This window comes from Coptis chinensis, chromosome 3 (assembly GCF_015680905.1).
Source record: "Coptis chinensis isolate HL-2020 chromosome 3, ASM1568090v1, whole genome shotgun sequence".
Lineage (NCBI taxonomy): Eukaryota > Viridiplantae > Streptophyta > Magnoliopsida > Ranunculales > Ranunculaceae > Coptis > Coptis chinensis.
This window is the reverse complement of record NC_141458.1, coordinates 60,296,733-60,313,287: the sequence shown is the minus strand read 5'-3', so window position 1 is coordinate 60,313,287 and position 16,555 is coordinate 60,296,733. Positions and strand designations below refer to the sequence as shown.

The following is a 16,555-nucleotide window of genomic DNA, read 5'->3' as shown; positions in this document are numbered from 1 at the left end:
TTTTGTATCAATGCCATCCATCTCTAGTCTTCTGAGTTAAGGACATGACTTTCGGTTCTCTGGTTTTGAGTCTTTGACCTTTGACATTTGACTTTGACTTTTTCAGCACTTTTTCATAGCAGCTTTGAGTCTTCATAATAAGCGTTAATAAGGCTCATTTTGGTGCTAAGATGCAGCTTTTATGATAAGTGGACTGAAATGCTCTATAACCTGAAAAATGCAATAAAAGCTATGAGTTGTCTTTTCATTGTACTTAAGAAATGTTATAATACAGTAATGTAAGGGTAATAAAATACACATTTGGGAGCTGATCAGCGGCGCCATTTGATATGGTAGATTTAAGTAGAAAGTAAGAGCTTCACCATGAAGAGTTGTGTTTTGAGAATGGAGACTTTTGATGAAGAGGGGAAGGTAGTTTCTTAGGTTGTAGTGTCAGTCTACTTAGGTTTGAAAGCATGTAATTGAAAACAAGATTTAAAAGCTTGAGAAGAAAAGGAATGACTTGATTGCAATGATTGAATGAATAAGACTTGTAGAGAATGAGAAAAGAAACAAGATTGAAAATCTTGGATAACAAATTAGGTTGAAGAACTTGATAACAACAAAAATTAAATAAAGCAAATAAAAAGACTTGGAAAGTAACAGACTTGAATTAAAATTATACACTACTCTAGCTTACATGACCATAGATTAATTCTAAGTTTTCTCTCTCCTCTCACTTTTTGGTTTATATACTACACCTTTTCCAAGTTATAGATTTGCCCTCCTCCCTTGGATTCAAGCCACCTCATGAGTTGCTTTATGTTTTTTCTTAGATACAAGACACCTCATGAGTTATTTTTTCTTTTATACTTTATGATTTTTGCTTTTGCTTTTGATTTTCTTCATGCGCAAGCTTTGGTTATGCAAGGCTACTTTTGAGTCAAGGCCATAAACTTCAGTCTTTTGGGTTTGGATCTTTGACCGCTGATCGTTGACCGTTGACTTTGACTTTTCCTTTAACTTTTCCGCACTTCCTCATATAAGCTTGAATCTTCCTAAACAACGTTAATAGATCTTCTTTTGGCACTAAAGAACATCTTTTAGGATAAGTAGTCTGAAAAGGCTTGTAACTTGCAAAAGCTATGAGTTGTCTATTTGTTAAGTTTAAGAAGGACATATTTGAAGCATTGTAAAGGTAATAAAATTCACATTTGAACCGAGCTACTTAACCATCTCGACAAGTGTCAGAGCAGTCAAGTAACCGGTTTACAAATTAAAATGAAACCATTCCACGGGTGATAACTAACAAATAAATAAAGACAAAGAGTTCAAGCTCTAACCAAATAATGTCTCAACTCGTCTCTCCGTGTGATCAAGTATCAAACACCTACTTGTAAGGGCGTAAAAACCACGCGCCCGACAAGGCAACTTTACAAGCGAGTCTAAAGAAACTTCCAATGTAATAAGACCCAAAAAAACAATAAATACAACTTCATGTTAAATGACAACATTTTCATCATTAAGATTATATAAGACCAATTATATATAAGAGTACCACGAGTAAAGGACCTAACCACTAAAATATACAATATAAGTAAACATTAACCTTCATATTATACTTCTCTTCACAACTTCCTCACTAATCAGTATACAAACAATGGCATATAGGAAAAACTTCTTGACATCAGTTCACACAAGCATACGATGGACTACTTATACACCATAGTACAAAGCACAAATTGAATAATAAATAGAAAACACATGTATGCATAACAATTAATGATATCAATATAGCAGCACAATGAAGGAGACATACTTTTCATAAAAGAATCATTATAAACAACACGTCTCAAAGTAATAACCAATATCAACATATAGAGTTTAATGACTAACACACCAAAGTCAACTTATCATATAAAACAAAGTAAATAACAAAATCTACATACATGCATCACAGGTCATATATATATTCTAGCATGTGTAACTATAACTTAGACCTGAACTACGCCTAATCCATCACTTAATCAACATATTACTCTTAATCATGGGAATACAACAAGTCAATATGAAATTCGGAATACACCTAAATATTTATAGAATCACAAGCACTACACCCAAGTTAGAATCCAAGGTATACAAGTAGAGAGGACTTGCCTTGGTTACCAGAAAATTAGAGTAAGAAAATACCATGAAAAAGGTCCCAAAGAACTGATCAAAGGCTCCCACCAATTATCGTTGCTACTCCACTATGTCATTAATTTCTGCCCATAAAAGATCTGAACAACTGTAACGTCTCCCTACAAATCACCTCATGAGCCATATATCATTGGAAAGCTCTTCCAATCTAGTTTCCAACGGTCCAAACGGCATCTAAACCCAATCCTTATAGAGAAAGATACAATTGTTTTGGTGAAAGCTGTCAAATCGGCTCCAAAATCGATTCCCTCTATTTGTTCTTCTTGGGTGTTAATATATAGATATTATAAGCAAACAACCGTGAATTTAGGGTATTTAAGGTTCCCATCAACTTCTCCATGTGTGAGTTGTGATTTTCAGCCAAAAAGGAGATAAGGATGAAGAGATGATACTCGTGTTGTTTTTCTCTAGCTTTATCTCGAACCGTAAAGTGGGTTCTCTTCATGGATCTTAAAATGGGTTGGCAAAGCCCAGGCCCAAAAAATATGGGGTTTTACATTCTTCCCACCTAAAAAAAAAATTCGTTCTTTTTTTTTTATCAGCAAGCGAGGTTGTTAACGGGGTCCCCTACCCCTTCTCATTAATAATCAAATAAAAATTTGAGAGTTACAATCGAATATAAGTTTTTCCCCTAGCATCATCGTATACAATTTTCTTTATATCCTCAGAAAACGAGCTAGGGGTAACTTCTATGAAACTAACAGACGGAATATTACAAGCTAAAGCATTTGCTAACTTATTACATTCCTTATAAATATGCTTAATCTCAAACATATCCAAATTGTCTATTATTGCTAACATATCTGCCAACAGTTTCCTTGGTGGCCAAGGGACTTTACTCTGCTTTTTTTATGATCGAGATAACGTTGGTTGAATCTGTTCTTGCTTCTATTATGTTGCATCCTTGCTGCTGTGCCAGCCTTAACCCTTGTATAGTGGTGTCAAATGGGCTGGGCCGGGTTGGCCTGGCCCTCAAACAATAAAACCCTCATGCTTTGAGGGCCGGGCCAGCCCTACTCTCATTTACTTCGAGGGCCGGGTCGGGTCGGGCCAATGCTTAAATCTCGAAGCCTTTACCCGCCCCTCAACCCTCTCGAGAGGGCTTGAAGGGACGGGCTTGAGGGCCAAACGTGAGGGCCGGATACATTTGATTTACAAAATAAATTTAGAAACATTAGTTAAAAATGATAAAATCGAATGAACTTCACAATTAAACCTTCAAACTACTAAAAATACTTGTTAAAGTTGTATTAGTCAATTAAGATTAGTTAAATTCATTTCATAAAATATTATAATGAAATTATAAGGTTGGCAAACTTAATAGATAAACGTTCTTTTAAGTTATTTTTAGCATATTAATGTTAAAATGAAATATATTGTAATTTTTTTTTAAAATATATGTAATAAATGTTGAGGGCCTAATGAGGGCCGGGCTTAAGGGAGGGCTTAAGTTTCGAAGTCTAGGCCCTTACCCTCCCCTCAAAGGCTTGAAGGTTGGGTCGGCCCAGCCCACGAATGTGTGAGGGCCTCATTTTGAGGGCTTTTTCGGCCCATGGGCCGGGGCGGGGCGGGCGGGGTAAGAGTTTGAGGGCCATTTTGACACCCTACCCTTGTATACCCCTTCCAGTTCAATGAGACCAATAGAACTAAACTTCGATCTCCCTTTTGCTGCCGCATAAACAATCCCTTCATGGTCTCGTACCACTGCTACCCACCCACCAGTAATGCCTTGCAGCGTACCATCTGAGTTAAGCACTGTGATACCTTGGTCTGACCTCTCCCATTTACACCTTATAGTTTCATTTGTTCTGACTTGGACATCAAGGTTCCAATGTTCCATAAATCTAATTCTATCGGGCCCCTCATCCATTGGTCTGTCCTCATAAAAAAAAAATCGTTCTCAAAATTCAAGGGATCCATAATCCTCGTCAAAAGAAATATGACACCATATATCAAGAGAGACAAGACATACATCATCTACCTCAACATAATATCTAATGTTGCTGCCCAAGAGCAAATCAATCATCATGGTGTGAGGAGTTGTGCCACCCACTTGGTTAACATACTTTCACTTGTATTTCACCACAAATTCCTTTAGATAGTCAGTGTATAATCAAATCCACTTAGCTAACTCCTGAAGAACTCTTAAACTTCAATATAAGAAATCATACCTCTACATACAAAAGATACATGAACTATGAACAAGCGATCCCCAACGCTCAATAGTTACCAAGAAACGAATCAACAAGTCAATTGTACAAAAAGAAGAAGTCCATAAGAACAGTTGTAGTCTCCACTCTAACATTTACATTTGATAGCTGACTCCAAATATAAAAATTAAGAGATTAACTGGTAGTAACCCAAACAATCCTCAAGTAAAGCAATTCCCATGATTCCCCACTAGATTTTACCCATTACCAACGGGATTCACACACATTAATAATCACCAGATCACATTAAGTTCACTCCAAATCAACATAGTAATTCTAAACGACAATATGAAATTCACCACAAAATCAAATTAGACAAAACTTCACTTATCAATCCTTTCACTAAAGTTCAACAACAAACTAACTCCACAAAAATCTTCCGTGAACTCATTTTATTTTCACTGCCAAAGCGATTTCCCTTCCCCCTTTAACCACAAAAATCAGAGTCTGTAAAAGATTCAATCTCATTATGCTACTCAGTTATAGGTATGTAAAACTAAAGCTAAACAACGACGTTGAAAATCTTCCAAGGTTAAGCATTCAAATAACTCAAACAATAATTCTTCATGATAAATACAAAAACACTCAAATAAATAATGAAATAACTATATAATGAGTTAAAATAAAATACTATATATCACAAGAGGTACCATCCACGTAGGACCTCACTTGTGGTGAACTCCTTCCAATGAAGGCCTTACAAGTGATCAAACTCCCTCTTGTTCAAGAGGACTAACACAAAGATCTCACTCACAAGTGACATATCTTCCTCCTGACTAATCACAATTACAATATATCATGAATCAATTGTAAATATCCATATCAACCCATATATAGATAGATATTTCCAAGGACCACACTTGCGGCCCTCTAATGAGGTAAAGCCCTATGGCGCCTCACAAATGGCTAAAAATAATATACACCCTCCTGGAAATATTCAAGGGTCACTTGTGCACAAGCGGTCATCTTCCCCCAAAGGTTGAGAGGCAAAGACATCCATGACACACCTCTCACTAACCATATATAACAATCATAAAGCTTTCAGGGTCACTTGTGCCCTATGGCCTTACAAGCAGTCATATTCCCCTTGAAAGTTTGAGAGGTAAAGGCCCCAAAGGCGCATACACATACCTCCCACTAAACATATATAACAATCACAAAGCTTTCAAGGTCACTTGCGCCCTATGGCCTCACAAGCAGTCATATTCCCCTTGAAAGTTTGAGAGGTAAGGGCCCCAAAGGCACATACACATACCTCCCACTAACCACTAATCATATATAATCAAATATAATTAATCACAATACCATCATTTAAACCCAACATATAACCAAGGGAACCAAATCCATCATTTTATCAACTGCCATACAATTTGTACTACACCCAACAACTCACAAGCAGTCATATTCCCCTTGAAAGTTTGAGAGGTCAGGGCCCCAAAGGCACATACACATACCTCCCACTAACCACTAATCATATATAATCAAATATAATTAATCACAATACCATCGTTTAAACCTAACATATAACCAAGGGAACCAAATCCATCATTTTATCAACTGCCATACAATTTGTACTACACCCAACAACATATCAATAAAACTAATACCAAATATCCACTACTATCAAATTTACCACAATAACAAAAAGTATAAGACGATCACCCAAAAATAAATATACTCTTCCATCAAGTCCTAATTCCACAAATGACTAACACGAAATTTTCAGAAACAATCATTATGAACTGCCTGGGATTCCATGCGCAACAATACACAAACACAGTACAAACATTGCAGTCAACATTCACATTATAATACATACTACCAAATTCTTTTTCAAAACACCAATTCACTCGATCAAACAATAAAGCATTTTAATCACTCAGCAGAAAAACAAACCATTTCATTTTGACAAATCAACAAGGCATGAATTAATCATAACCTACAGACAATACCAATTCAAAAATACAAACTCATTTCACCAGGCCTAAGTTAGTAACTACACCTATCAAAATTTAAAACACGAGCACGACAAAGATTTGTATATACAAACACATGTCCAATGACATTCAAACAAACATTCTAAACATTAAACAAGTTCCCTTTACTCAGCTAATACACCTTAAAATGAAACCTAAGCGTGATTTTGAAAACTTTTTAGGGGTACCCTGCCCGTGAGAACACTTGAACCTAATACTTTGATCTAAACCCACTATATCCTAGCTGACCAACCCAAGATATAATGAGTCAGAGAACCCAGCCACTTAACCGTCTCGACAAGTGTTAGAGTAGTCAAGTAACCGGTTTACAAAATGAAACCATTTCACGAGTGATAACTAACAAATAAATAAAGACTAAGAGTTCAAGCTCTAACCAAATAATGTCTCAACTCGTCTCTCCGCGTGATCAAGTATCAAACACCTGCAAAATCTGTAAGGGCGTAAAAACCACGCACCCAACAAGCCAATTGTACAAGCAAGTCTAAATAAACTTCCAATGTAATAAGACCTAAAAAAAAACAATAAATACAACCTCATGTTAAACGACACATCATTTTCATCATTAAGATTATTTATGACTAATTATAAGAGTAACACGAGTAAAGGACCTAACCACTAAAATATACAATATAAGTAAACACTAACCTTCATACTATACTTCTCTTCACAACTTCATCACTAATCAGTATACAAACAATAGCATATAAGAAGAACTTCTTGACATCAGTTCACACAGGCATACGATGGACTACTCATACACCATAGTACAAAGCACAAATCAAATAATAAATAGAAAACACATGTATGCATAACAATTAACGATATCAATATAGCAATACAATGAAGAAAACAGACTATTCATAAAAGAATCATCATAAACAACACATCTCAAAGTAATAACCAATATCATCGTATAGAGTTGAATGACTAACACACCAAAATCAACATCATATAAAACAAAGTAAATAACAAAATCTACACACATGCAGCACATGTTATATATGCATCATATATATATATATATATATATATATATATATATATATATATATATATATATATATATATATATATATATAGGTCCGAAATCTAAGGAGACATCAATTTAAGTAGAGACAACAAAAAAAATAGCAACATTTCGGCCGTTGGATCAAAGCAAATCCAGATCAAGATTAAAGAAATGAAATTTTGAAATTGACCTTACAAAATACGAAATTTCAATTTGAAAGCTCACAAAATACGAAATTTCAAAATTTGGTAAGCTTACAGAAACTCAACAAACAACAAACTCACGAGGGTTTTGAATTCTTTCCACTCTGCCTCCAAATTAAACAATTTGTGCTGACAAATTAAACATAGGCAAACACGAAATCAAATAACCTTCATACAATTCTTCCAAATCATCTCCAAATTCAAACCACTCAAAATTCAAACCCAAAATCAAACCAACCCAAATTTTCCTTCTCCCTTCTCCAAATTGAGAACTCAAACTAAAAATTTAAAAATGGAGTCACAATATGAGGGACAATAAGTGGATTGGTTGTGAGAGTTGGGTAGGTTTTATTTGAATTGGGGGTTTTGTTTCACTATGGGTTTGGCACCGCAAGTGGCAAGGTTCATTTGAATTGGGGCGCTTTTATATCAACTGAAATTAGTAAATTCATTATTATTTTTTTTATGGGTTCCATGTGCGAAGCAGTTTGTGGGTATCAATTTTTTTTTTTGTATATGGTATGTTGAATTTTGGTTGTATGATAGTTTTCTGTGTGAATAATTAGATAGAATAAACTTTTTCATATGAAGCAATCAATCCGATCCATTTGTGAATTTTGGGAAACTGAGTTTATTGTATACATGCTATATAGCTAGTTCTTGCTTATGTGGTTCTAGTCCTCCTTTTGATGGTCCAACTGAGTATAGGTGCGAGATATTTATTAGATTAAATGTCATACAAAAAAAATTAGACATTTTGTTATTTAATGATGCTTCTCTAATGGACAATTATAGAAAGCAAGAAATTACTGAATGTTAATCTTATATATTAGAAAGTTTGTATGATAGATTGATGGTTTGTATGTGTGGGATATTAACTCAATAGATTCATGTACTTAAGGTTTTGTCACTTGTAGGTTTATTGTTTAATGGAGTTTATTCTTTATTTTGGTTGACATGGGCATTGTTGATTTGTAGAGAATTGGCTAGTATGAGCTTTTACCCAGCACACTTTCACCAAGTATAGGAAATCTGACTCATTTAATGTGAGTCCTTGTTTAAATTCCTTTTCACCAAGTATAGCTTTGCTTGTTACCTATGTTGCTTAGTTTTTTTTCATGAGTTTTTCTAAGGGTATATATTGGCAATGGAATCGTGGGAAATTTGAGTGTAAACACATTAACAGACGCTTTATCTTAGTGTTTTTTTTATTAATTGTTTTTTCATTTGATTAATTTTTTTTTATCTCTTTAATAAATAGTGAAATTACATCGAGAAATGGGGTGCCCAATATGTGGAAGTGCATTGTTTAAGAGAATTTCAAGAACATCGGCGAATCCTAGACGTCGTTTCATCGTCTGCGAGAAACATTCAGATCGTCTTCCGAGGGAAATGAGATGTATTTTCTTCAAGTGGAATGATAACGAGGATAATTATAGAAGTTGTTCATCGTCGAATATCAATGTTGAATCAAATTATTATTCTATTACTCCAGCTCCAACTGAGAGTCCGGTTTCTATTTACGCAAGGAAAATAACAACTGATTCAAAGATTAACTTTATCGGCATTCATATAATATTTAAATTGTTGTTAGTTTGTCTTATCTTAGTGGTTATGTGTTTGATTAAGTGATATATGCTTCTTTAACACTACTTAGAGGTTTGAACTCTCTAAATTGATGCAAAAACACTCAAGGTTCCTTACTCACGATCTTCGTTTCGTAGAGTTTGAATAAGGATTCGAACTAACCTAAAGTTTAGAACAACTACAAATTGGATGTTACAATTAAGGAAACTAAGGAGTAAGGTTATAATATTAAAGCTAGGATTTCCTTCCTACACAAACATTAAGAAAGACATTAAAGTTTGAAAACATGCACTTAATACCAAAATAGAGATTTGAAAGAAAAGGTGGAGAGTTAATCCTCCTCATGTGAAACTATCATTAGATGTTGATTTGAAAAAGGTTATTTGATCCTTCCTAGACTCATAGACAAGCCCCCCTAATGGAAGAAAAGATTTGATCCCTAGCATGTATGGCTCACTTAAGAGCTCACACATGCTAGCAAGTGGGAACTAAGCAATGACTTATCTCTAAGCTCATTGCTTTGATTCCTAACTAGACACTACACCAACTATCATTTTGGGATAGGGTGTAGAGCTAGTTGTTCTTCCCTAACAACCTACCAAACCAACAAAAATTGATTTACCCTCACATGAGTTGGATTAACTCCCCAAAAGGGAAGTTAGCTCATGATCCTTGGGACAAGGATTTATAAACTAAAAAAAAAACACAAAAGAGAGAGAGAGAGAGAGAAGAGACTCAAAGAGAGAGAGAGGGAAAGCTACACAATCAAACTTTATTTATTTTCTAGAAGAAAACAAGTGTTTCCTCCATTAAAACTATTACAAGCTTTCTAATAAAAACTAAAAACTAAACTTATGATTTTTTTTCACTAAGGAACTAAAATAATGCCATGTAAGGAAAATAAGTCAAGGGAGTAAATGGAGTGTCCCCACCCTTGTCTAATTTCTTCTCCATTTGAGAGAAATCTCATTTTCTCCCACGAATCATCAAACCACATTAATTCATTTTTATCCACCACATTAAAACAAAGTGACACCTTGCCTTTTTTTTTCACTATTAACACCTAATCTAATTTATTACATGCAAGGTGTCAACTTTGCACCAATAATTTGTTATTTTTTATCTTGACATGCTCCATGATTGATGACTCATCCAATCTTGTGGCCCGGGCATAGTGGGTCCATATGCAGTCCGATGGCGGTCCGGTATTTTTTTGCGGTTTACAACTTCCGCCTATCGCGTAGAATTCATCATACGATTGTCTGAGCAGCTCTCTTGTCACATTTGGAAGTTTGATGCTTCTGTGCGGATTTGGAAGAATTCATATATACGCCGTTCCTCGTGCTTTATCGCAGGTTTAACTAATATTTCCATGTTTACTGCAAATACAACAGTATGAAAACATATTTATTTCATGATTATTAAACACATAATTAACCAAATTTATATGTCTCAATGGGGTTTCATAATACACTTTTGGGTGCTTATCATTAAGTACCTAGTTAAGGTGGTTATGTGTAGATTGGGCAAAGAGCATTTTCTAATGCCTTAGCTAAGAAGGTAAAGTTTGCAATGGTTCTCATTGTATTTTTTATTTCTAGAATTTATATTTCATTTGTTACATTCGCCTCTTGGTTACATATGTTCCTAATCTAAATCTTTACCTGTTAGAGACGTGTTCCTACTTGCAGTAATTAAGCGCCGTTTTTTCAACTGATAACCATTGTCACCAAGTACTGTACGGGTTTAAAACAGTGTACTTGAAAAAAATTTAGTTCGTGTTTTAAATGGAACGTCTCGGAAAAAAAATGTGGGGCATAAAACGGGTTTAAAACTTATAATACGTAAAAAAAAACGGTAAAAACCGATGATAAAAAATACAATAGATAAGAAATTTGATTTTTTATAAGAGTGGAAAAAAGAATAGGCACAGAAAATAAAAATAATAATAATAATACAAATGAAAGAAAATTCAAATATATGAAAGTATCAAATTATCAATTACTCATCCAAATACTAGAAATTTTAGATTCAATACCAAAACACGACCCTAAATAAGATACTACTAATTACCAACCATAATGACATCATCAAGTACTACAAATAAGTGAATGGCTTTAAAATTTCCAAGTATTAATAGTCCAAAGCAAAATAGAGCTGTCTCAATAAGTCAATCTAACGCCACGCCTAAAAGGTAAACTCCAAGACCACCTTTTCTTCTCATGTTTTTGTTTTCTTTTAGATTTTTTTTTTTTAAAAAAGTTTTAATAAAGTTTTAAACGGGAGATTTTCAAAATCTTGGGTTTTAAATGTTTTTTAAGTTTAAAACGTTTAAAACACGATATTTTGAAAAACCCGGGTTTTAAACAGGAACAAGACGTTTTACCAATTTAACGGGTTTTAAATGCATTTTTTTTTTATAAAAAAACCGCCGATTTTGGTGACAATGTTGATAACAATCGAATAGACTTTAATTTGTTGCACAGGAACCTTATGTAAGAACAAGGGAGAGAAAAGTAATCACTATAAGTAAAATAGAATTTTAATTTTGAAGTACCTACTTCCATCTTGTCTACTAGTTAACACTTTTTAGTTAAATCATATTCCTTGCTTCCTTTTTCCACAACAGGTACAACCATGCATTGGTATTTCCGATTGTATAAATGGTATGGTAACTCGAATACGGTTCCTTTAAATATAGTAGCCGTACAAACATACTTGTTGTATCTTTTATTATTTGAACAACTGATCAACTAGGAACATTCCATTGAACATTGTTTTATTGAAACCATCACAACGTTTTTTTTGCTAAAAGTGAAGGAAAAACACATCATCTGCTAGAATTTGTTTAAAGTTGCATTCCGCTTATTTGAACTTGGGTTTGTTATATATTTTTTTTCCAGGTTACATTGAGATGGAAAATGAGGATTTCAAAATTGAGAGTGGGAGTGTAGATGGGAAACCTAATCACATTTACAATCCCCAAGTATCAAATGATACCAAACCTAGAAAAGAACAGGAGTTTGAATCATTCAATGATGTCTACATTTTCTACAATAACTATGCCAAAGCCGCTGGATTCAGTGTTCGTAGTTGGTCTGAAAGGAAGAAAGATGGCGAATGTGTAAGAATGGAATATGTGTTATAAGCAAGGAAAAAGTTCAGAAATAGCGGACGTTGATACAAAAAGGTGTCGGGGAAATATAAAAGAAGATTGTAAAACAAAAGTTGCTGTGACGAAGTCAAACTTTGGTACATTTGTTGTTACTGTATTTGTTGAAGGGCATTCTCATCCGTTGTCGACCCCGTGAAGAGTACATCTTCTAAGATCTCACCGTGGTGTTTCCAGTGCCCAAAAATGTTTAACACAGCAACTTGACATGGTAAACATACCACAACATCAGCAGTTCAGTCTTCTTGGAGTTCATTCAGGAGGGATAGAAAATATTGGTTTCATACATAAAAATTTAAATAACCAGGAAAGGGACAAGCATAATAATATGAAAGGCCATGATGGAGATATGTTTCACGAGTTTTTGAAATTGGAACAAGGGAGGAATCTTTCGTTCACTTTTAAAATTGAGACAAACGATGAACAGAGAATTACACGTTGCTTTTGGGCTTATGCAACCTCGAGACGAGCATACAAATTTTATGGTGATGTGGTTATCTTTGATACTACCTACAACACTAATTGATATGGCTTGATTCTAGCACCACTGCTGTTTGGGGTTAATAATCATGGTTAGACAGTTGGTTTTGCTTGTTCATTTTTATGTGATGAGACCACAGAATCATTTATTTGGTTGTTCAACCAATTTTTGAAAGCTATGCCAGGCAATCCCCCAAAGATGATTATTACAGATCAAGATCTAGCAATGATAAAAGCCATTTCTCAAACTCTTCCAACCACTTTTCATAGGTTTTTTTATTTTTTTTTAATTAATTTGCAGACGTTATTTGTTTTTTATTTGTTTTACATGTTCAAGCTTTGGATACTGTGTCAACAGGTACTGCAGTTGGCACATACTGATGAAATTTTTGAAGACAATAGATTCAGTTATATATAGTAAGTACTACACTGAGTTTTCAAATTGCATTTGGGGATCTGAGATGAAATATGAATTTGACTTGAAGTGGAATGATATTCTTTAGAGGAGTGGTTTACATGAGAACAAGTGGCTGGAGTCGAAGTACGAAATCCGATCATAATGGGTCCCCGCACATGTGAATCACATCTTCTCTGCATGTATGTAAAGTAGTCAACGAGCAGAAAGCGCTCATTCATTTTTCAAAATGTATGTTTCAAAAGAAAATTCTTTGGTAGATTTTATAGTTCAATTTGGTAGGGGACTTGTGTGCCAACGTCATGAAGAATTAATGGCAGATAACAAAGATATGATTGAGAAACCAAAAACGAAAATGCCCCATAGCTTTTTGGTACACATGGTTGATGTTTATACACATGAGTTTTTCTTTAAATTTCGAGATGAGTTATGGGAGAGCTTGAATTATAGATTTGTACTTGTTAGTGAGAATGAGAAGTGCTGCGTTTACAAGGTTCATAGAAAAATGGTGGCCGAAAAGTCTAGAGTGTAGGAAATTTCTTATAAAAAAGATCTAGATTTTGCTTCATGCACTTGTAAAAAGTTTGAGAGCTTAGGGGTCCCCTTGTAGGCATATTTTAGCTTATTTGAATAAGATGCATAATTTTGATAAGTTGCCAAATCAATACATTTTGAAGAGATGGTGTAAAACTGCAAAGTCAGGGGCAGTCATTGATGATGGCGGAATGGAGGTTCAAGATGATAAATTCTACATCATGAAGCGGAATAAATTGATTCAAATGTCAACACTTGTAGTTGATAAAACCCTCGAAAGTGAAGAAGCAACTAAAGTGCTTACAGATGCTTTAAGTGGTGCACTTGAAAAAATTAATAAGTTGGTTGGTTGTGGTACAAGTGTAGTAACACCACATGAGAAAAGTAGTTAAGCGTTTGGTTGTGATACAAGTGTAGGAGTTTCTGGAGCAAAGAGTTCTAATTTGGTAATTAATTATCATGAACTGAGTCAAGCAAGGCCAAAAGGATGTGAAAAAAGACTTAAAGGAGATAAACTGGAAGCACTCAAAAAGGCACAAAAATATAAAAGGAGACAGTGTAATGGATGTAACAAGGTTGGATAAGACAAGCGTTTTTTTTCGGGAAAGGAGACAGTGTAATGGATTCACATATTCTTTCTTATCTTAATTTAGTTGTAGTGAAAAAAAAAATTCCTTGTCCAACGAGGACGCAACTCTGGATACTAGCACAAATGATGATTCTTATTCATCTTCTTCTTCGGGTAAAATAAGCATTTTTAATTGTTTATTTATAAGTATGTTTGTTGTTTTTTTTCGTAGCTTCAAATGTTCATTTGTTTCTGCTATAGGAATGTGGATTGATTAAAGAGAGTTGCACATAATTGGATTATGAAGGTTGCATTTCAAAGGTTGCTGCATTTTGAAGAATACAAGTTATGTTGTGTGATTTGAAGCTTGTTTTTGGAAGATTCATTAGAATGGCTCTGCATGTATTTGAAAGGGTTTTGTTTTGAGTTTTTTTTTTCATTGAAGATGTAGACAATTAACTTGATTGTGAGCTCAAATAATAAAAGTGAATATCTTGTGTTATTTCTCACGTTCCAGTGATACATACAAAGTTAGAATTGCAAAAGTAAAGATGAGAAAAGTTCAAATGGCATTGATTTATAAATCTTTGCAAATTGCAAAATGACAATATATATAGACATTAAATTCTACTCCATAATGGTTAAACTTACAAAAAGATCAGCAAAAAAAATACGCTCTCTCAGTCACAAATTTCCAGATGATTATGCTTTTGATGTAGCAACCAAAACTTTGCATGATGAATCCTTATAAAGGTATGTGAGAACTTATATTTGTGTCAGAAACCTTCTGTGAGTGCAAAAACACGACGTGCTAGATTTGGAGGCAGTGCAACAACATCTACCCGGATTCGTCAACTTCGTAGAGCGCAGAAAAATGGATTAGAAGTATTGCTTTGTTACATAACCTATCTGCATGACCGACTATCTCAGATAGATGGGCGCGACCATAATCCCTTGCATGTTCCACTGTCTTTGCGTTGTCAACAAACGTACTCTCTACTATGAGAATTTTTGCTCTTAGAACATCTGCATTGTTTGGGTCAACTATAAAGTTGAACGTAGTGTCTCCAGTAAAAGCAATCTCCGACACTGTTACCGTGTCCGTAATCGCCACACCTGATAACTTCAAATTCTTGATCTCACTCCCTGGAAAGCCAATATGCTCCTGCTTAAGTTTCTGCTTCATAGAGTAAACAATATACCCCTGGCTTGGAATAGCATGATAAGCCCTAAATGCTCATACTTCAATACCCTTCCTCAACTCAAATTCTTCTCCGATATCAAGACCAATAAGTTTAAATTTCAATTCTGACTGATCCATTGACCTATGAACTTGAAGCAACTTCTCCACATTCTCTTTAATACAAACATGTACAATAACAGTAGGTGGTTCCACTTTATACAGACCTCTTGTAGCTACATGCATTGGAAGCCCACCAATATGATCCATGTGACCTTGAGTAATGAAAAGAAAATCTTGAGATCGAGATTGCCTATTGAGGACATCTGCCTATATCGAATGCTAATTTGAGAGTGGGGAATATTACACATGTTTCTTGCCCTCCTATTGATAGTCCTTCTATTGGGCATCCTTCTATTTCTAAGAGTTTCTTGTTCTTTGATGATGATGACTTTGTGGGTTTTTCCATTGGTCAGCAAACTGTTTATATATGCTCTGGTAGCTATTATTGATATTTTCCTCTCCACCAGTCTCCAACTTGATTTGCCCTCTCAAAGTTATCTAACAAAGGCAACAATCACATTTTCAGCTCACTGTGGCTTCTTCTCAACCAGACTAACCAAAAGACGAAGCAAAAGCTCACATGTTAAACCAGTAAGAACCCCAATACCGACTTCAAAAACTGTCCTAGATTTGTTGAGAGCTCAAATGGACAAAAGAAATTCACAATTAAAATCGAATTGTTGCAATAAAAGCCAAAATTCCACAAACCCCAAATTGAGTAAGCACTAATACAAGTAAAAACAGTACTCAAAACCAATAATCAACCATAGAGACAGGCATAGGAGACTACAAATTTGATAAATTTGAGTTCCATAACATAGAAAAATCGGAAATTGAGAGCTGCTAATATATATTTTAGACCAATTTCACCAACAATAAACTTTACCGCATTCAAAACTTAGAAGACTCTCTGGTCTCACTGGTATCAATGGCAGCCTTTGTACCCCTTGATGGACCAA

At 34.6% G+C, this 16,555-nt stretch overlaps 1 pseudogene; it reads right to left on the bottom strand.

Moving 5' to 3' along the window:
- Window positions 1–15,129: 15,129 nt before the first annotated feature.
- LOC147510254 (nuclear ribonuclease Z pseudogene) lies at window positions 15,130–16,002 on the bottom strand (annotated as a pseudogene).
- Window positions 16,003–16,555: the final 553 nt, after the last annotated feature.